The sequence below is a fragment of the Bombus huntii genome, chromosome 7, assembly GCF_024542735.1.
Source record: "Bombus huntii isolate Logan2020A chromosome 7, iyBomHunt1.1, whole genome shotgun sequence".
In the NCBI taxonomy this organism is placed as follows: Eukaryota; Metazoa; Arthropoda; class Insecta; order Hymenoptera; family Apidae; genus Bombus; species Bombus huntii.
Genome location: NC_066244.1, coordinates 4,726,872 through 4,743,989, shown reverse-complemented (window position 1 = coordinate 4,743,989; position 17,118 = coordinate 4,726,872). Strand labels below are relative to the sequence as shown.

General features: G+C 37.5%; 1 protein-coding gene across 1 annotated transcript in view; it reads right to left on the bottom strand.

Annotated features, from left to right (window-relative positions):
• LOC126867767 (D-galactonate transporter) overlaps positions 1-12,916 on the bottom strand; it is a 31,268-nt gene extending 18,352 nt beyond the window's left edge. Inside the window, exon 1 of the mRNA XM_050622653.1 lies at positions 12,705-12,916. The gene's annotated coding sequence lies outside the window, so the exon portion shown is untranslated. The remainder of the gene's footprint in view (positions 1-12,704) is intronic.
• Positions 12,917-17,118: the final 4,202 nt, after the last annotated feature.

The window sequence follows — 17,118 nt, the reverse complement described above, 5'->3', positions numbered from 1 at the left end:
GAAAAAAGAAGTCGAAAATGTAGAAGAAAAATTTAAAAAAATTTTTTTTTAATTTTTCCATCGAGACAACGATCTACGGTGAGATAAGTTATAACGTACCGCACGCGTACCGAGCGAAAATTCAAAGTCGATTTTCACGAAAACAAAGCCTCGAACGAAAAATTGTTATTCTATATTTTCGACGTCTTTTTTCGCGTAGAATCACCCCCTTTCCGCTTGTACCACCAGTTACCAACCACCCTGTATAAATATAGCCATTTAATAATATTTGAAATTAATACGTCCATTCTCTTTGACCTTTTAGCTCCCAGGCTTTCTCCCCTCTATTCGTTCCTTTAAAAATTACTCTCGCTCACATCGCACGTGTTCATTCACGATCTCGTCTCGATCGTAAATTAATTCGCGTTTCAAATTATTTATTTAAAATGTTGTTATTACGTGTCGACGATTAATATATATTTTAATGTTTCGTTTGCAATCATGGAAGTTAAAAGATTTATCAATTCCGATTAGCATAATTAAAGGTTCTTTTCGTTCGCTTTGATATTTCTATTCGTTAGATTTTCCGATATATTCGTCGTTCTTTGATTCTGCAAATTGCACGAGTCAGAGACCGATCTTAAGCAGATTTCTTTGAATTGCGTATCCAATTCGTCGAGTATTTTCTCAAGGAAGTTCAAAATCGAACGACTCTGATCGTTGTTTTCTCCACGTGTATCTTGAATCTTCATCTCGCACGAACGCGGAATCATAATCGGTTCGTTCTTTCCTTAATAATTTCACTCAATTATCACGTTCTTCGTGAGATTTACAAGCGTCCTAATGCATTTATTAATAAGTTATTGTTACATATAAATTATTAACAATTGTAGTGCGAATCACACAGGTAGTTAACAGCATTCATTATCGAGATCGTTAGATATTTTATTTCCATTTATACAAAATTGAAAATTGGTAGAAATCGTAGTGCAATCGTCGATGCAGCTGTCTGACAAATTATTTTACCTTTCGCGAATCTTGTCACGACTCGTATGTACAATTCTTTTTCCTCTGTTTTAATATTTATGAACTCGCTTGAAAGTCAGCTTGAAAATAACGACGATATAAAAATTTGCTGGAAAAATAAGCTTTTCATATCGATCAATTAATCTAATTGAGATGGATTTTCACGTTTACAACGTTATTACGAAACATGAATCATAAAGTACACTCCTCTATCTTCCTAAGAATTCATTAAAAAAGTATCAGAGACGAATAGTGGCGTCATAAAAAATAATTTTTTTTAATTCACAGAAAATTCGTCGCGACGATATTTGCCGAAAGAGATCGGATGTGTCGCTCTTAAATAAGTCGGTGTCACGGTACACCTAATAATTAAATACTAATCAGTAAAATAATACGGCGCGTAATTGAGCACTGAATCGATCGATCTTCGCTAACTATATCCGCGATCGATTTGTATAATTGTACGTTTCATACGAGGCACATTTATATCGCATCTTTTGCGAAATCACGTGATATCTAGAAATAATAGTGACGTAAAAGAAACGGTAGTATGTATAACGAGATAATTACAAAAATATAGTCGTGTAACGATGTTGCCGTGTATGACGATTTAGGATTTATCATTCTGACAACGCTTGACGTAAATACATTGTTACTAGAAATAGTCAGCAACTCTGTTGTCTTAATATAAAATTCTTTTGTTCGAAATATCTGAAACTTTACCGTTTTAAATTGGAAATTACGAAGCGTAATTGCATTTAGTTTACAGGATGTATATGTTGTGTAATTTAAATATTTATTATAGATATATACAGGGTGGTTGGTAACTGGTGGTACAAGCGGAAAGGGGGTGATTCTACGCGAAAAAAGAAGTCGAAAATGTAGAATAAAAATTTTTTTTTTAATTTTTTTTAAGTTTTCCATCGAGACAACGATCTACGGTGAGATAAGTTATAACGTACCGCACGCGTACCGAGCGAAAATTCAAAGTCGATTTTCTTGAAAACAAAGCCTCGAACGAAAAATTGTTATTCTATATTTTCGACGTCTTTTTTCGCGTAGAATCACCCCCTTTCCGCTTGTACCACCAGTTACCAACCACCCTGTATATAAGATAGATAAATCTGAATCTCAATATTCAAGTACCTTCTGCTTTCTTTCGTATTTTGTTTGAAAATGTTTAAACGTTCGTTCTTAGAGATTTTAATCTTTCATCGAACAATATGTATTTATTTCAAATAATCGAACATCCCCTTTTCTAACGATCTTTCTCAATAAATAATTGTCCATATCATTGTGACGATACTTGACGTAACTACATTGTTACCAGAAATAGTCAGCAACTCTGTTGTCTTAATATAAAATTCTTTTGTTCGAAATATCTGAAACTTTACCGTTTTAACTTGGAAATTATAAAGAATTATTTAAGCACAATTGCATTTAGTTTACAGGCTGTATATGTTATGTAATTTTAATATTTATTATAGTTATATATATATAAGATAGATAAATTTGAATCTGAATATTTAAGCCCCTTCTGCTTTCTTTCGTATTTTGTTCGAAAATTTTTAAACGTTCGTTCTTAGAGATTTTAATCTTTCATCGAATAATATGTATTTATTTCAAATAATTAAACATTCCCTTTTCTAACGATCTTTCGCAATAAATAATTGTCCATATCATTGCACGATAATTTACGAGATATTGTTCCTTTTTATTACCGAATTTCCAATAAAACGATAAGGATAATCGTTAGAGAATAATCATAAAAGTAGAAGCAGAATGTATCGAGTAAAAGTAAAAGGTTGGTAATTATTATAAGGAGATGCAATACGTAATAACAAGGGAACGTAAAAATACATGATTCCTACTCTGTTAGTATGCAAATAGTAGTCGGTATATTTCCACATCAAGTTTCGTTATTCATTAGTACAATTTTTTGCCATGAACTCCACCCAATGATGTGTGCAAGTATGTAACAGGAAACCTTGAAGCAAGTTTCTTGAATATAATACAAATTGATCGATTGTTTTTTTCTTATTTTTGTATCACGTTTGTCGATCGATGTTTCAAGTAAACGTTCGTAAGTTTGACGACGATTAATATGAGATAATTTCTACTACCGAAAACGTGAAACTACACCGTAAAGTCGTTTATTCGCATTGCGTAATATCCTGTTGTCTGTATACCAATCTACGTGTTTAGCTCGGCAATACAACGGTTTTTGTATATTTCTTATTAAATATAAATAATTACGTTTCAATCGCAGACATTTATGCAAAATTATATTTTTATAAATACGATTGAATCAGACGTGTATTTCACTTGCTAAATATTATAAGAAACACTCGATTTTGCATCGCTCACATGTTTTTCCACTTTTAAATTCCCCATAAAGATCTAGAAATCTACGGTCTAATTATAATACCGATACCATTCCAACGATAATGCTGCAATAGCATAAACGATGGTGCAACTAGCGAGCAATACCATTCAAAATTGTAAATAATATCTATCGGTGGTCGTTAAACAACGTAGAAATAAATAATTTTTCGAAGATGACTGTAATTCAGCGTGAAATCGTATTTCTATAACGTTTACTTATAAATTATAACTTATAATTATCTATAATAAGTATTAACTTATTATAAATAATCAGCCGTGTCACTGCCCCACGCCAGAAAAAATTACTGAAAATTCTCAATGCGAGAATTGATCGTAAATATTAATAAATAAAAAAAAAATCGTATTTGCAGTACGCACAAGTATACCATTTTTCCACCATGCGTCCGTGCTACAATGTTAAAACGATTATGGTTTCGCTTAAGAGACGCTGTTATTCGCGACGTTACGACTTCACGGCAATTAAACATTCCGATATATAAACGATATGCAAATTGGCTATAAAAATTATTTCCACGTACCCTTATCTTCCGATCAAGCGTCTTTTATCTGGTTTTTTATAACAATAAGTACTAATATAAATACAAATACTATAATAAATACAATAGTGCGCGAATAGTTTTTCCGGTCGTTATATAATTAACACGTTTCTCAGCCACGTTCTTTTAGCTAATCGATGATACATATTATGTAGTTTCCTGAAGATTCCGCAATTATACGAATAATCGTGAAAAGAAGATAAAAACATATCGGACGATTATCGAATTAACATAAATTAATTTATCACATTATCGATTGGATCGAGATTAAAAAGCTAAAAAGGACTGGTAATTTTTTATTTCCTTTTTATGCAAAGGAACGTGTCGATTTATTGGTTAAATATCGAACGACAGTATCATTGATTTAATTGGAATTTCTTCGTTTATCCTTCCTTCCTTTATTTCCTCTTCTTTTTCTAACAGAGACGACTGTAAAAAATCAACATACATCAAGTTGCTATATCATCGATTTATCCATTATTTAGAATACAAATCCGACTATTTCGGTTACTTGCGAGCCGATAGTATTAGTCAACGGTGAAGAATTTCAGAATCGTTTAAAAGTAAAATTTTTTCGGTATAGCGCAACGTAAATATCCTCGTACGGATTGAGAATCTCCGCGCGCTATGTCATAACTATATGTATCCAATGTTCGTTGGAAATTTCACCTTTAATGGAATAGTCGTACGAACAGTAGCGCCGACACATAATATAGCATGGCTACGTCGTACCGTCGCGTATCGGTACCTTTGCCTAACACATCATTACAAAAATTCACCGTTTATTGTGAATACCAAAATGTATTTAAAATTGTATCTTGGGTTAAATAAACATCATTAAAAAAAAAAAAGTCGTATGAACAGTGCCGGTGAAGATCATAAAAATCGAACAGTGAAAGAGACTGGATTCCATCGACGGTAGTCCGCTACTGTAAAGTTTCGCTTCTTTCCGATTCAAACGAATCGTACATTTTCATTTAAATAATACGATATTTTATAATAGCAATGAATAATTGTTGTTATATCTATATTTAGAGGTAGAATCGCGTTAGTTATTAGTTTATTATTCGGATGAAAAATACCACACTTCTCTGAGCCGAAAAACCTTTATTGCACACACTTGGAAGGGACACGAACGAACGAACGGAAATGAAGCCTTAAACTATCGATCTGGGTTATCGACCGTGTCTAGTAATATCTTCTAGTTATTCCTTTTTGTAACTAGTCGTCAGTATATAGATGGCGAACGAGAACTCACGTTGTCATTTTCAACAATAATACGACGAAGACGATACTTAAATTAACGATATTTGTTTTGTTAAATAACGATATTGTTGTCTTTTAATTAACAATAGGACAAATAACGCAACAGAATGGCTCGCAATCGCATCGGTTTCCTCACTATTTCGACCACTGTATTTCCCGACCATGCTAATCCGTCGCTAATCAAAAAATATGTATCGGAAATCCCAGAAATCTACATTCAGACATTATCATCGACAAATCTTCGCTTGTCTATTATTATTTCGTCTATTCATACTGGAACAATTAGTTAACGACGTTATAATAGCCGTAAACGAACGAGGATAGAACGAGAATCGATTTACAATGAAACAGCCGGATGTATTAGATTCTTCTTTTCTGCGAACGTAACGTATCGTAACGGGGAACTGAAGAAAGATAAGAAACAAGAGCGATAGCGTCGGCAGTGGACGACGACGCGGTATACGCTGGCTATAAAAAGTATCGACACACCTTCCTGTTTAATGTAACGTTTACGTATCGGCTAAGTACTACTTAATTACATTCAGGTAGATTCATGGGCAAGCAGCATATTATCGCATTTTTCATGGATAAACCGAGTCGTGTACACGACCGTATTTCATTCTTTTTTACCATGCTCGCCTTAGGCGTATCGGAAGTATTTCCGAGACGCTCGTCGGTAGGCCGCGAATTTTTACGCGAGTTCATAATTTTTCTAATCTGATAATCTCTGAGAATATAATTAAAAAATTAGCACCTCCTGGGTAGGAGATCGTTTTACGTACCAAGTATTTCATAGAAAGCGAAATACTTCGCACGTTTCGTATATCTTTTCGTATGCAGAAAATCCAAATCCATTCAAATGCAGAAAAATCCGCAGTCTATTTATTCGAGTCTTTAACGTATCGTACGTACATCGAGTACATTGCGCATTCGGTTTTCGAGCGAAAGGTTTAAACGGTTCTTCCGTTTTTTCCGAAATCTAGTTCAGTCCGAGATTTTTTCCAAATCTGACACTTCTTCGAAAATGAAAGTTCGATTTCAGGTATTCGGCATTCTTTTAAGCAATTTGCCTACGCAGAGTCAAACGTTGTATCGTTCGACAGTACCTTCGTACGACTACGAAACCTTGATTCTACGAGAATGAGAAACATAGAATCCGAGGAAAATTTCATCGCACCGATGTCTCTCGTAGCCGCCGTAGTTTCCTATAATTATTCACCTATGATAGATAGAATCGTCGTTGGACGAGCCTTATGGGCGTATGCCCGGCAGTCGAGTACGCCGATTGGATATCGATAGCGGGCCCTCTCGATTAAATCACCTGCTACACTTCTTCAGGTATATAGAGTTACCGGTATTCGTAATGACTTCGATAATAACGATCAATCTTATTATTAGTCCGGCTATTGTTTGTAGATGTAGGCCATAACATGTTTAGCGATCGAATGAACGAGCATATCGTCGGGAGACGAAGGCGTGTCCCTCATACTCTACGGATACAAGTTGTACAGGGTGTTACAAAAATCATGGAATAAGACTCTACGTTTTAATCTGGTCTAAGACTTTCGAGCAGGAATATCAAATAAAGTTGACAAATTATTTGGAGCATTGTTAACACTAACGATTATCGTCTCGTTTGAAAGGATCATATAATTGGAATCGTACAAATTCGTGACGATTTTTATCGACGAGTCTCTCAGAATTTCTTATTCGTGCGTAAATCAGGCTGTTAGGTATACATTTTCTGAAACGCGATCTTGTTAGAATTTAATCTCGAAATTAAGATTAATAATCCGTGGAAGACGCAACGTTTGTGTTGAAATAATATTATGCGATATTTATTAAACAAAATTACAGAAAGTACAAGCGAGTGTCGTGGAACGTCGACAGTTGGCTAATTATTCTCAGACTGACTGACTTAGTGACGCATTTCTTTTTTTTTATTTTGTTGTTTACATTCGCAATTTGTCCAGTTTGGACATTTGGTAGAATTTTTTAGCTGTTGGATTATCATGTGGGTGGCTACCCCCAGTAGGATACCATCTTCGCGTTTGTCAGGTTATGTCCTTTGTGAGGTCTGCTGGGTGTTTCCTTTTCAGTCTTCTATCCATGTTTGAGGTGTTGATCGTTTCCACGGCTAGCCGGTTTGGGTGTGTTCCTATTCTTTCTTCTAATTTCCTCTTTGACCGTTGGTATCCCCAGGTCCTTCCGTATATCCTCGTTTCTAACGTACCATGGGGCGTTTACTATTGTTCTAAGAATTTTAGCTTGTACCGTCTCTATTTTGTTTATATGGCTCGTTGCTGCTGCCCCCCATAGTGGTTTTATGATCGTTTTGTATATTTTTCATTTATTTTCTATGCTTAATTTGGATTTTCCATTTGTCAGCCGATGCATTTGTCTCCTTGTTGTCTGTGTTGAGGTTATTCGATGTGTAAACAGAGAAAACACGTGGATAAATTGTAAAGCAGAAAATATATTTAAATAGAAGCGTAATTATAAGTAAGAATACAATTTCAGCTGGCCCAGATCCGCACGCTAGCTGCGTTACCCAATAACTGAAAACCCCGAAGCCAACGTCGCCTGTCTACCGTTTGTGGTCTGACTTCGTCGCAGTCTTTTGTCTACGCGCTGTCGATGGCTTCGGTGCTTGAGAAAACTAAAAACTACTTATGTACAAATTATATTTATCTATAACAAGTATTAACTTATTAGAAATAATTAGCCATGTTACTGCGCCACGCCAGAAAAATTACTGAAAATTCTCAACGCGAGAATTGATTGCAATTTTAATAAATAATAATAAAAAGAAAAGAAAACTAAAAAGACCAGATGCAGAGTTTTCTTATAAGTGGTGACCACTTCAACAGTCTGTATTTTGTCTATTATCGATTTAGTATGCTGTTTCCACGTGAGTTGTGTTTCTAGGTGGAGTCCTAGGTATTTGACTTGCCTTGTTCGCCGTTCAGTAGGACGTTGTTGGTGTCCGTTTTCGCAGTGTGAATGTAATATGGTCGCATTTATCGGGGTTTAGCGACCCATGGCTCCTGAAAAGATTTTCAACCCCACTCTCTATACAGTAACGAGTGTGACCTGTGTAAGTGCCCTGTTCAAATGCCTGTGTAGATGTCTGTGTGGCGACATGCGCCACGAAATCTTTCAGCAGCTTCGCGATACAAAGCGCGACACCGACGTGCCCAATGTTCCACCCATATCCTCGCGTTTCTTCCGCCGAATTCTCGGAAGAGCGTACACGCGCCAGCCGCCGCGGTGCGTCTAACGAACGCACGCTGGTGGGGATATCGAAGGGCAACGAAGGGAAGAATCCGTTCGATCGCTCACCTCGTCTGTATAAGATTAATATCGTTGTATTCCAACGGATCTCTTAACGTCTCTTTCACCATGCTACTGTAACGTCAATTCGCATCAGAGACCAGGTCGCACACCACGGGCAGGATGGCGCCCGGATGTCTGCACATCCTTGGCGCGTACCCTCGATAGTCCTAAGTGCCCACCGGGGGTCTTGGAATTTTCATAGTTAAGATCCTTCGGACCAAGCGAGTATCTCTTGTCTTAGGTTTCCTTTCACGTTTATCGTTTGCCACGGGTTAACACGGAAAGTTAGTTTTTCCTCGCGTCTGGTACGTTCCGTTAGCAACTTTCTCACGAGGGCGGCCAAAGCCCTTCCTGGTCCACCAACCGTCTTATTATCTAATCGGAGACGCTGTCTACTGCCCTCGCTTCCTTAACCAAAATTTCCATCGACAAATCCGATAGTCCCGTGTCCTTAGACACACCCACCCCCAGCTTTCCTCAGACACGGTATCGTCGGCGAAACTCGCTTATTCCGTATCCTTAGAATAGTCGACGTATCTTTACCTGTCTCTACCCTTGTAACAGTCGCGTACCTAACGTATCGGTGTAACTAAGTTTTACATAACGTGGTTGGAGCGAATCGTGATTTATGTTAATTCAGTGTGTACTCCAGTTTGATCGCTGAATTTGTAAGAAAGTTCGATTAAAACAAAATTAATAGTCGTGCTACGACTCGACTATTTTTGCTTTATCACGCAACCCTCAAGTTTACGCGACAGTACGTACGTTTTCTTTATTAAATTAGTCTGGTAAATTACTCTGATAAGTATCGCGTGCCCGTTGAGATATAAGTCGTATTAGCAAACGACGATATTATATTATATAAGCGTTTAAGGGTGAAATATAATAAAGTTTCACTTGTTTGCGTTAATAATCGGGATCGCTAGATTCAATTAGTTATCCAAATTAGGTAATATTTACTTATTTATAATACTTATAAATTATACTTATCTATAACAAGTATTAACTTATTAGAAATAATCAGCCATGTCACTGCGCCACGCCAGAAAAATTACTGAAAATTCTCAACGCGAGAATTGATTGTAATTTTAATAAATAAATAAAAAAAAAAAAATAATCACGATTTTCTCAGAATGCGGTGTTGACCGAATTGTACATCGTTTAAACGTAGCTAATGGTTGTTGACACGAAAGAATCAAAGTAGATTCAACTCGACAAACACTGGTTCAGGAAATATCGCTTAAATGATAGTTATTCGACAGCACACGCCAGTTATATCTGTTTACACTTTCGTAACAACCGTTGCGCAAATAATGCAGAACCATATCGCGATCGAGGTCCGATCTACTTGGCGTTCACTGGATTCGCAGTGACATATACAGTGACTCATGAAAATGTTGGAAGATTTAACGTAGAAAACTGATGCGTTGTACGGTGACTATAAAAGATACCGACGTACCATTGTGTTTATTATACTTACGTCTAAGTTAGTTAGATGCGATTACGTTAAATTTTGTAGCATTTATTTTTCAAATCTATATATTTCAGTATTTCGATACTCCGTTTCGGTAGATTATTTTTATTTCGATATTTTGCTTTTCCAATCTTTCCATTCCTGACAGTTTGTTTTCGTTTTCGATTACGTCATATTTAAAATTCTGTCGTTTCATCATAGAGCGACATTAAGATCGGAAAATCAAGAAAAATGTATCTCGATCGAGAGTATGACAGCTTGGAATATTTAAATGCCGCGTTAGAAAGTCTATCGTCGAATCTGTGAGAAAAGGAGATCTCGACAGCTGAGAACAGAAAATTACAAGGATAATATTTGATCGTCGTTTCTCTTCGCGAACATCGTACGTTGAACAAATAATGTATTTTATAAGCTTGCCAGTAGATTTTTCTCTTTTTCTAAAACTTATTCGTGTTTCGTTACTTTCGAAATACACGCGTCAGACGTATTATTCGTAGATTACGGCACACGGTGTTTATTCTGTTAAAATATAAGCGCGATTCAGAGTCAGCTCGAAACACGAAACGCGGAGCTTTCCGCAAGAAATCCGTGCGTGAGTCGTACCGTTTGGAATGAGTTCCGGAATGCAAAACGCTCATGTTCGTGATTACGTAGTCGTACACGTAGTTATTATGTGCACGGACGCGTTTGTTGTCCTTTAATAATTAATTATCTACTGCCGTAAAAGAATTTTCCATAATATCGCGCGAACGATCGCCCAAACTGATCGAATTTATTCCATCTATACGTTATACAGGGTGGTTGGTAACTGGTGGTACAAGCGGAAAGGGGGTGATTCTACGCGAAAAAACAAGTAAAAAATGTAGAATACAAATTTTTCGTTCGAGGCTTCGCTTTCGAGAAAATCCACTTTGAATTTTCGCTCGGTACGCGTGCACCTTATCGCGTCTCGTTGTAACGGATCTCACTGTAGATCGTTGTCTCGATGGAAAAATTAAAAAAAAAAAAAAAATTAAGCTAGTCATCTTTTCCATTTATTTAGCAAGTTACTAACTTTGCTGCCACTAACTTTAATTATGTGTACATTAAACTATGGATTACGATTCTTCGTGATACGCTTGAAGCCGTACGAATATAGTACGTTATCGTAGAATCAAATGTACAAAAATCCAAAAAGGAAATTACACGGATCCGCGTACGATGTTTCTTGGAAAACGTAAATAAACGAGAGAAGTATATCGGAATGGGAGAATACGATTTTCCCAGCGTTTAAGAAAAATAACATTTTATACGAGTTATTGCACACTCGAGTACGCGATAAGTACGTAATAACTTCCGTTCAATTATAAATTTCTAGTCACAGTATCGATCTCGGTATCAAACAATACGAGTTCGATAACGTCTCATCGAAATAGAAGTACATAATTAAATCACATCTCTTTCCCCGATTTTCATAATGTTATCTCTCGTTCGACATCGAGCCTCTCGGTTCTCAACCTTCCGTTACACGTACGTGAGAAGATATTCTATCGTAAAAATACTTTGTAACTTGCAGAACCGTTCGTTAAATATGAGAGAACAACACTATACTATAATTAATACAATACTAACTATATAATAACTGTATAATTAATACATTATTTATTATATTAACAATAATAACTATATAATTAATACAATATTCTATGCAGTAATTATAAAAATTATAAACTGCGAGTATTTTATTTATGCAATTTGTGCAAGTTAGTTTTACGAACATAAAGGAACATAATTTGGATAGAAGTTTGTTTCACCCGTTACAAATGCGGTCGAACCTCGATAACTCGAGCCTCTGTAATTCGAAAACTACAATTTTGTTCGTTCTCCTGGTCCGCCGTGGAAACCTCGGCAAATCGAGATATAAACCTACTTCCTAAAAACCTAAACCTAATCAGTTTGATCAAGTTGAAGTTTGATCAAAACTACCAAAACTCGATACTACAACTATATATCGTTATTTTTATTATTCTATCCTGTTTTTCGACGCGACTTGAAAAAAAAGGAACTCGTTTGGCCTGGCTTACAGAATGAAAAATAACAGGCATATACTTAGAGCTTACAATGAAAAATCGTATCTCAAAGTCGTTACGCTTGTGATCCTTGCACCACGCGTCTGCGTGTCCCTCGCACGCAACTTACAGCGGCTACGAAAGATATTCGCACATATCCGTATCCTTATGCTTCGATACAGCGTCTTTCCATTAGGTTCTACGTATATACGTTTCACTTCCGTCGTATCAAATTTGTCTAGTTCCACGAATGTTCGTCAACGTTAAGTACGATGAACGCCATGATGCGCAAACTGTCATTTATTTTTCCAAGTACGTAATATCTATGTACGTCTAAATGCATATTCCAGAAGTGGAATTTCTTCTTCCTCGCGCGTCTACGTTAAGCCGTTTCCGTCCGTCGAATTTGGTTTGCTCGAAAAACACGACGCGCGTTTTCGCATTTACGGAGAATCTGACGACGCAAAAATAGAGAAAACGTCGAAGCGTTATAGCGCTCGTTGTGATTAATAATCGAACCGGATACCTTCCATTTGTTAATCGTATTAAAAATACGAGTTCCCTCGGAACTCGAGTTACCGAGACTCGAGATCAACCGCTAAAATAAATCGTCTATTATTGCTTCTTACTTACCTATTCGTTCTGCTCGTTTTTCAGCTGAAATCACCAGTACGAAGCTCGAAGAGAAAAAAGAAAGAATATAATTAGTATATCACTATCGATTCGATGCACAGACACACTGAGACGATTTAACAGAGTAAAAAGTATGCTTGTACGTGGCCGATCGTATACACGGAGATGGATCCCTCCGAATGCGAGGGATGCAGGACTAAATGAGAAACGAGCCAGTGGACAAGCTTCATTTATAAGAAAGTGTCCAAGGATCGAGCCTTCCGTGGACACTATCGAGGAAGGGGCACCTCGAGCTCGTATATTAACAGGTAAGTACTTGGCTATGGTGGGAGTACGCGATACTCTTGATCTTTGATTTCCAAGGTCCGTTCTATCGATCGCTCGTATCTTGTTCCTTTAGAGTCGAAAGTTCAGCCGGAGACTATCGATGTGCGGCTATCGCGTAGGTAGCACGGGACTAACAACGAAGGATTAATATCTGTCACTGAAAAATAATAAAACTTACGCTTTGTCCAATAGTAATATAATCTTTTTTTTTTTATTTAATTGTTTACATTCACGATTTGTCCAGTTTGGACACTTGGTAGAATTTTTTAGTCGTTAGATTATCACGTGGGTGTTACCGAAGAGTCCGTACTAGCAGATCTTGGACGAAACACTCGCTTTCTCTCTTCTCTCGTCGTGTCTAAGGTGTAGGTCTGTTAGGTGAGCCTTACCGAAGAGTCCATACTACTATCGCGTGGGTGGCTATCCCCGGTGGGATACCATCTTCGTGTCTGTTAGGTTGTGTCCTTTGTGAGGTCTGCGATAGCGACATAACGTAAGAAATATGGAAAATGTGCGTGTACGGAATTTTTGCACGTGACAACAAGAATATAAAGAATCTCGAAATCGTTCATCGTTTTTGTCGTCATACTATCGAACAATTAATTACACGCAATCGTGTGTTTAAGTCGAAATGCGTATAATTTGATGAAAAGGTAGAGACGGTGACGAGAAATGAAAAAAGATGGAGATGAAATCAATTCGCATATAGAATCGTGTAACGAATCACATATGGAACGTTGTTATTACGATTAGGCGATCCTTGAACAACGACGATTATCTTTTTAATGAGAGACAAAGGCCTGATGTTCGTTTTCGAGGTGATTAACCCGCACGATTAAAACGACATGTATGGGTTTCTAGTCGGTGCATTATCGTTGTAACATTGACATACTTATCCAACCGATTCTCGTGCCAGGTAACACTGTAATATGTAACAAAGGGAATTCGAAGACTCTCCTTGAAACGTGTTACCGCGATACAAGAGTTTCAATAGTGTAGGCACCGTAGTTGCCTACATGTAGTTTTTTTTTTTTTATTTAATCGTTCACATTCGCAATTTGTCCAGTTTGGACATTTGGTAGAATTTTTTAGCTGTTAGATTATCACGTGGGTGGCTACCCCAGTGGAATACCATCTTCGTGTTTGTTAGTCCTTTGTTGTTGTCCTTTGTGAGGTCTGCTGGGTGTTCTCTTTTCAGTCTTCTATCCATGTTTGAAAATTCTCAACGCGAGAATTGATTGTAATTTTAATAAATGAAAAAAAAAAAATGTTTGAGGTGTTGATCGTTCCCACAGCTAACCGGTTTGGAACTTGTAGTGGCTACGAAATGTACATGTACTCTGCTGTAAATCCTACACCATACGACTTTTTCACATCTTCTCCTCGTAGACTCAAGGCACGCGATATTTCTTCGTTCTCTCGTTATTATATCAAAGACTAATTGCATCTCGTAGTATACGAGTTCGATCGTTCCGTTCAAAATTCAACATCTCGTTCGAAGATGTGGAAGCTTAGGTGACTCACGATCAGGTAACTTCGACTTGCCATAATTTACAGTAAAACAAGAATGTAACGCTATTAAGCACATATTATGCTAATTACTGTAATTCTTTACGCGGACATAAAGAGTTGGAGAATTTCATTGTCGTAGCGTGTAGCTATACTACGCTTATACGCAGATACATCGTTATTCGCGTGTTCGATCAAACCCGAGGAAATTATAGGGAACGTAACGCTTCGAAATTAAACGGTCGAGGAAGTATTAATATCAAAGCGATCGTGAAAGATAGTTTAAAAGATCGTTTTAGCAGCATAGTTACTTTTTTACTCTGCCCTGTTCTTTGGAAAAGATGCTGACGGTTTTACAGTTTCCTTAAACTATCTTATCCACTAACTTAGTTTCTATCGCTATTATCCAATCGACTCGTCGACTATCTCGCTTCTATTTATTATTTATTTATTATTGTTTTATTTATTTATTATAGTCCATGCCTTTCGGCTTTGGACGAACTTTCGGTTTTACATCTCTTGCGTCTAATTCTCTTCTTACACGTCTACCTTCCACTCTATTCTATCGCACTACCTTGCTTGTTCTACCTCTAAAAACTAAAAATTAGGAACTATAAATTAGCAACTAATGACTAAAAACTACTGCCACTTTGGTCTTTAGCCTCCTTGTTGTGCCTCCTCCTTGTCGTTTGCCCTTCTCTTCTCTATTATCGCTCTCAGTTCTGCTAAACCTTCTCCGGTCTCGTTCAGCGTTTTTCCTATGTCCTTTGGTCTTCCCGTTATTTCACATTCTTCTATTACGCGTCTTAGGTCTTCTTCTCTCATTCTGCATAGTCTGCATCTTTTTTCCCTCTCTTCTTTCCAGTATTCCTTTGCTTTAGTCTCGTTTCCGCATCCGAATCTTGTCAGTATTCTTCCACTTCATCTTCCCTTCTAAGTACTTTGGTAATTTCTCTTTGGCTATGTTTCTGTAGTGTATGTTGTACTTGGATTCCCTTATCCTTTTCCCCCTCTTTTCTTTTTTTTTCTATAATTTGGTCCACTGTCGTCCTTTCTTGCTCCTCTCCTGTTTCTATCTGCCTCTTTTGTTCTTTTCTCACCTCTTCTAGTCCCTTTCTCTTTCTCTTTCTTGCTCTTTTCCCTTCCTGACCATTTCCCCATTCTCTCTCTCTCTCTCTCTCCTTTATGCACTCCTTTACTAATTCCTTTTTTGATTCTAGGGCTTTCTCTTTGTACCTCGCTGCTCTTTTTAGCTCTTATTTGCATTCCTCTACCAGTATATAGCTTGGTGTTGATCTCTCTTCTAAATTCGTCATAGTTAGTCCTCGGACTGTCAGTTACGTGCAAAGCAATATAATCGACAGAAGACTAACCACGATAAACGCAGAAAATGATCGTAGAAGTCCTAAATCAGTCGTTCTGTTTCGAATCGTTGGAAATTCTACGAGCTTCGAGTGTTCGCAGGATCACAATTTCCTCTTACCCTCTGGTATTTCGTGCCGATCCTGACTATACTTATTTTCATTATATCCCTTATTCTTATATCCCTTATTCTTATATCCCTTATTCTCATATCCCTTATTCTTATATCCCTTATTCATCGTTTAACCCCCCACTGTTCGATCGCCTCTCGACTCCTCCATGTTCCTCGACTATCTTTTTCCTTGTCCATTCTCGTCTAATATTCCTTTCACCCTCTCTTTCACCCCTGTCGCGAGTACCGCCTTCTCTCGCGCCCCTTTTCAACACGTGTGCCAGGATTCCGACTCATAACAGCACCGTACTCTACGCAATTTTTCCTGCCCCTTCATCCTCGTACTCTCGCTCGTTCTAAATCTCAACATTCCACTCCACCTGTTTAGAATAATCGACGATACAAGTATTACGTTACACGATGTGAAATATTGCATCAGTAGACGCTGTACGATACTGAAAGAAGATCGAAGAAAGTAAATGGTAAAAGACAAAAGATCGCTTTACCTCCGAATGATTCAGCGCGATTAATTTGTGGCGGATCGGTACCAACAGGACGCCGATAAGTCGAGGAGGCATCGACGCGGTTGTCACAGACGAAATTCGAGCAGCTGTATATAACAAACCGAAATTCCGAACGCCTTATCGCGTGTGATCGTCCGGTCAGCATCCGTTCTCAGCCGCCTGAGTGGCATTCGATCACTCCAGCCGTTCTCCGAATTTTACACTAAGTATGAACAAAACCTTCTCCCACTCCAACGAATGGAAGAATATAAATGCTCCCTTCAAAATCATCCAGTCTAAAAAAAATTCTTAACTAATCCAAGTATCGAAAGTGTATCATCGCGAACCGAAAAAATTGTATAAATTGAGTAAAAAATAAAAAGAACTTTATCTCCTTTTCGGAAATTAACAAGTTCCTTATTTTTATCTTAATTTTACACGACACGGTCGTAACACCTCCCGAGCGATCCGCGGGTACCAACCGCCAACACCAGAGGGCTACTACGACGACGACGAGTCTGTCTGTCTCGCTAGCGGTCGAATATACGCTGTCACGATACAAATACCGCACCTAGCGAGACTCCCTCTACTTCTAAGGCAG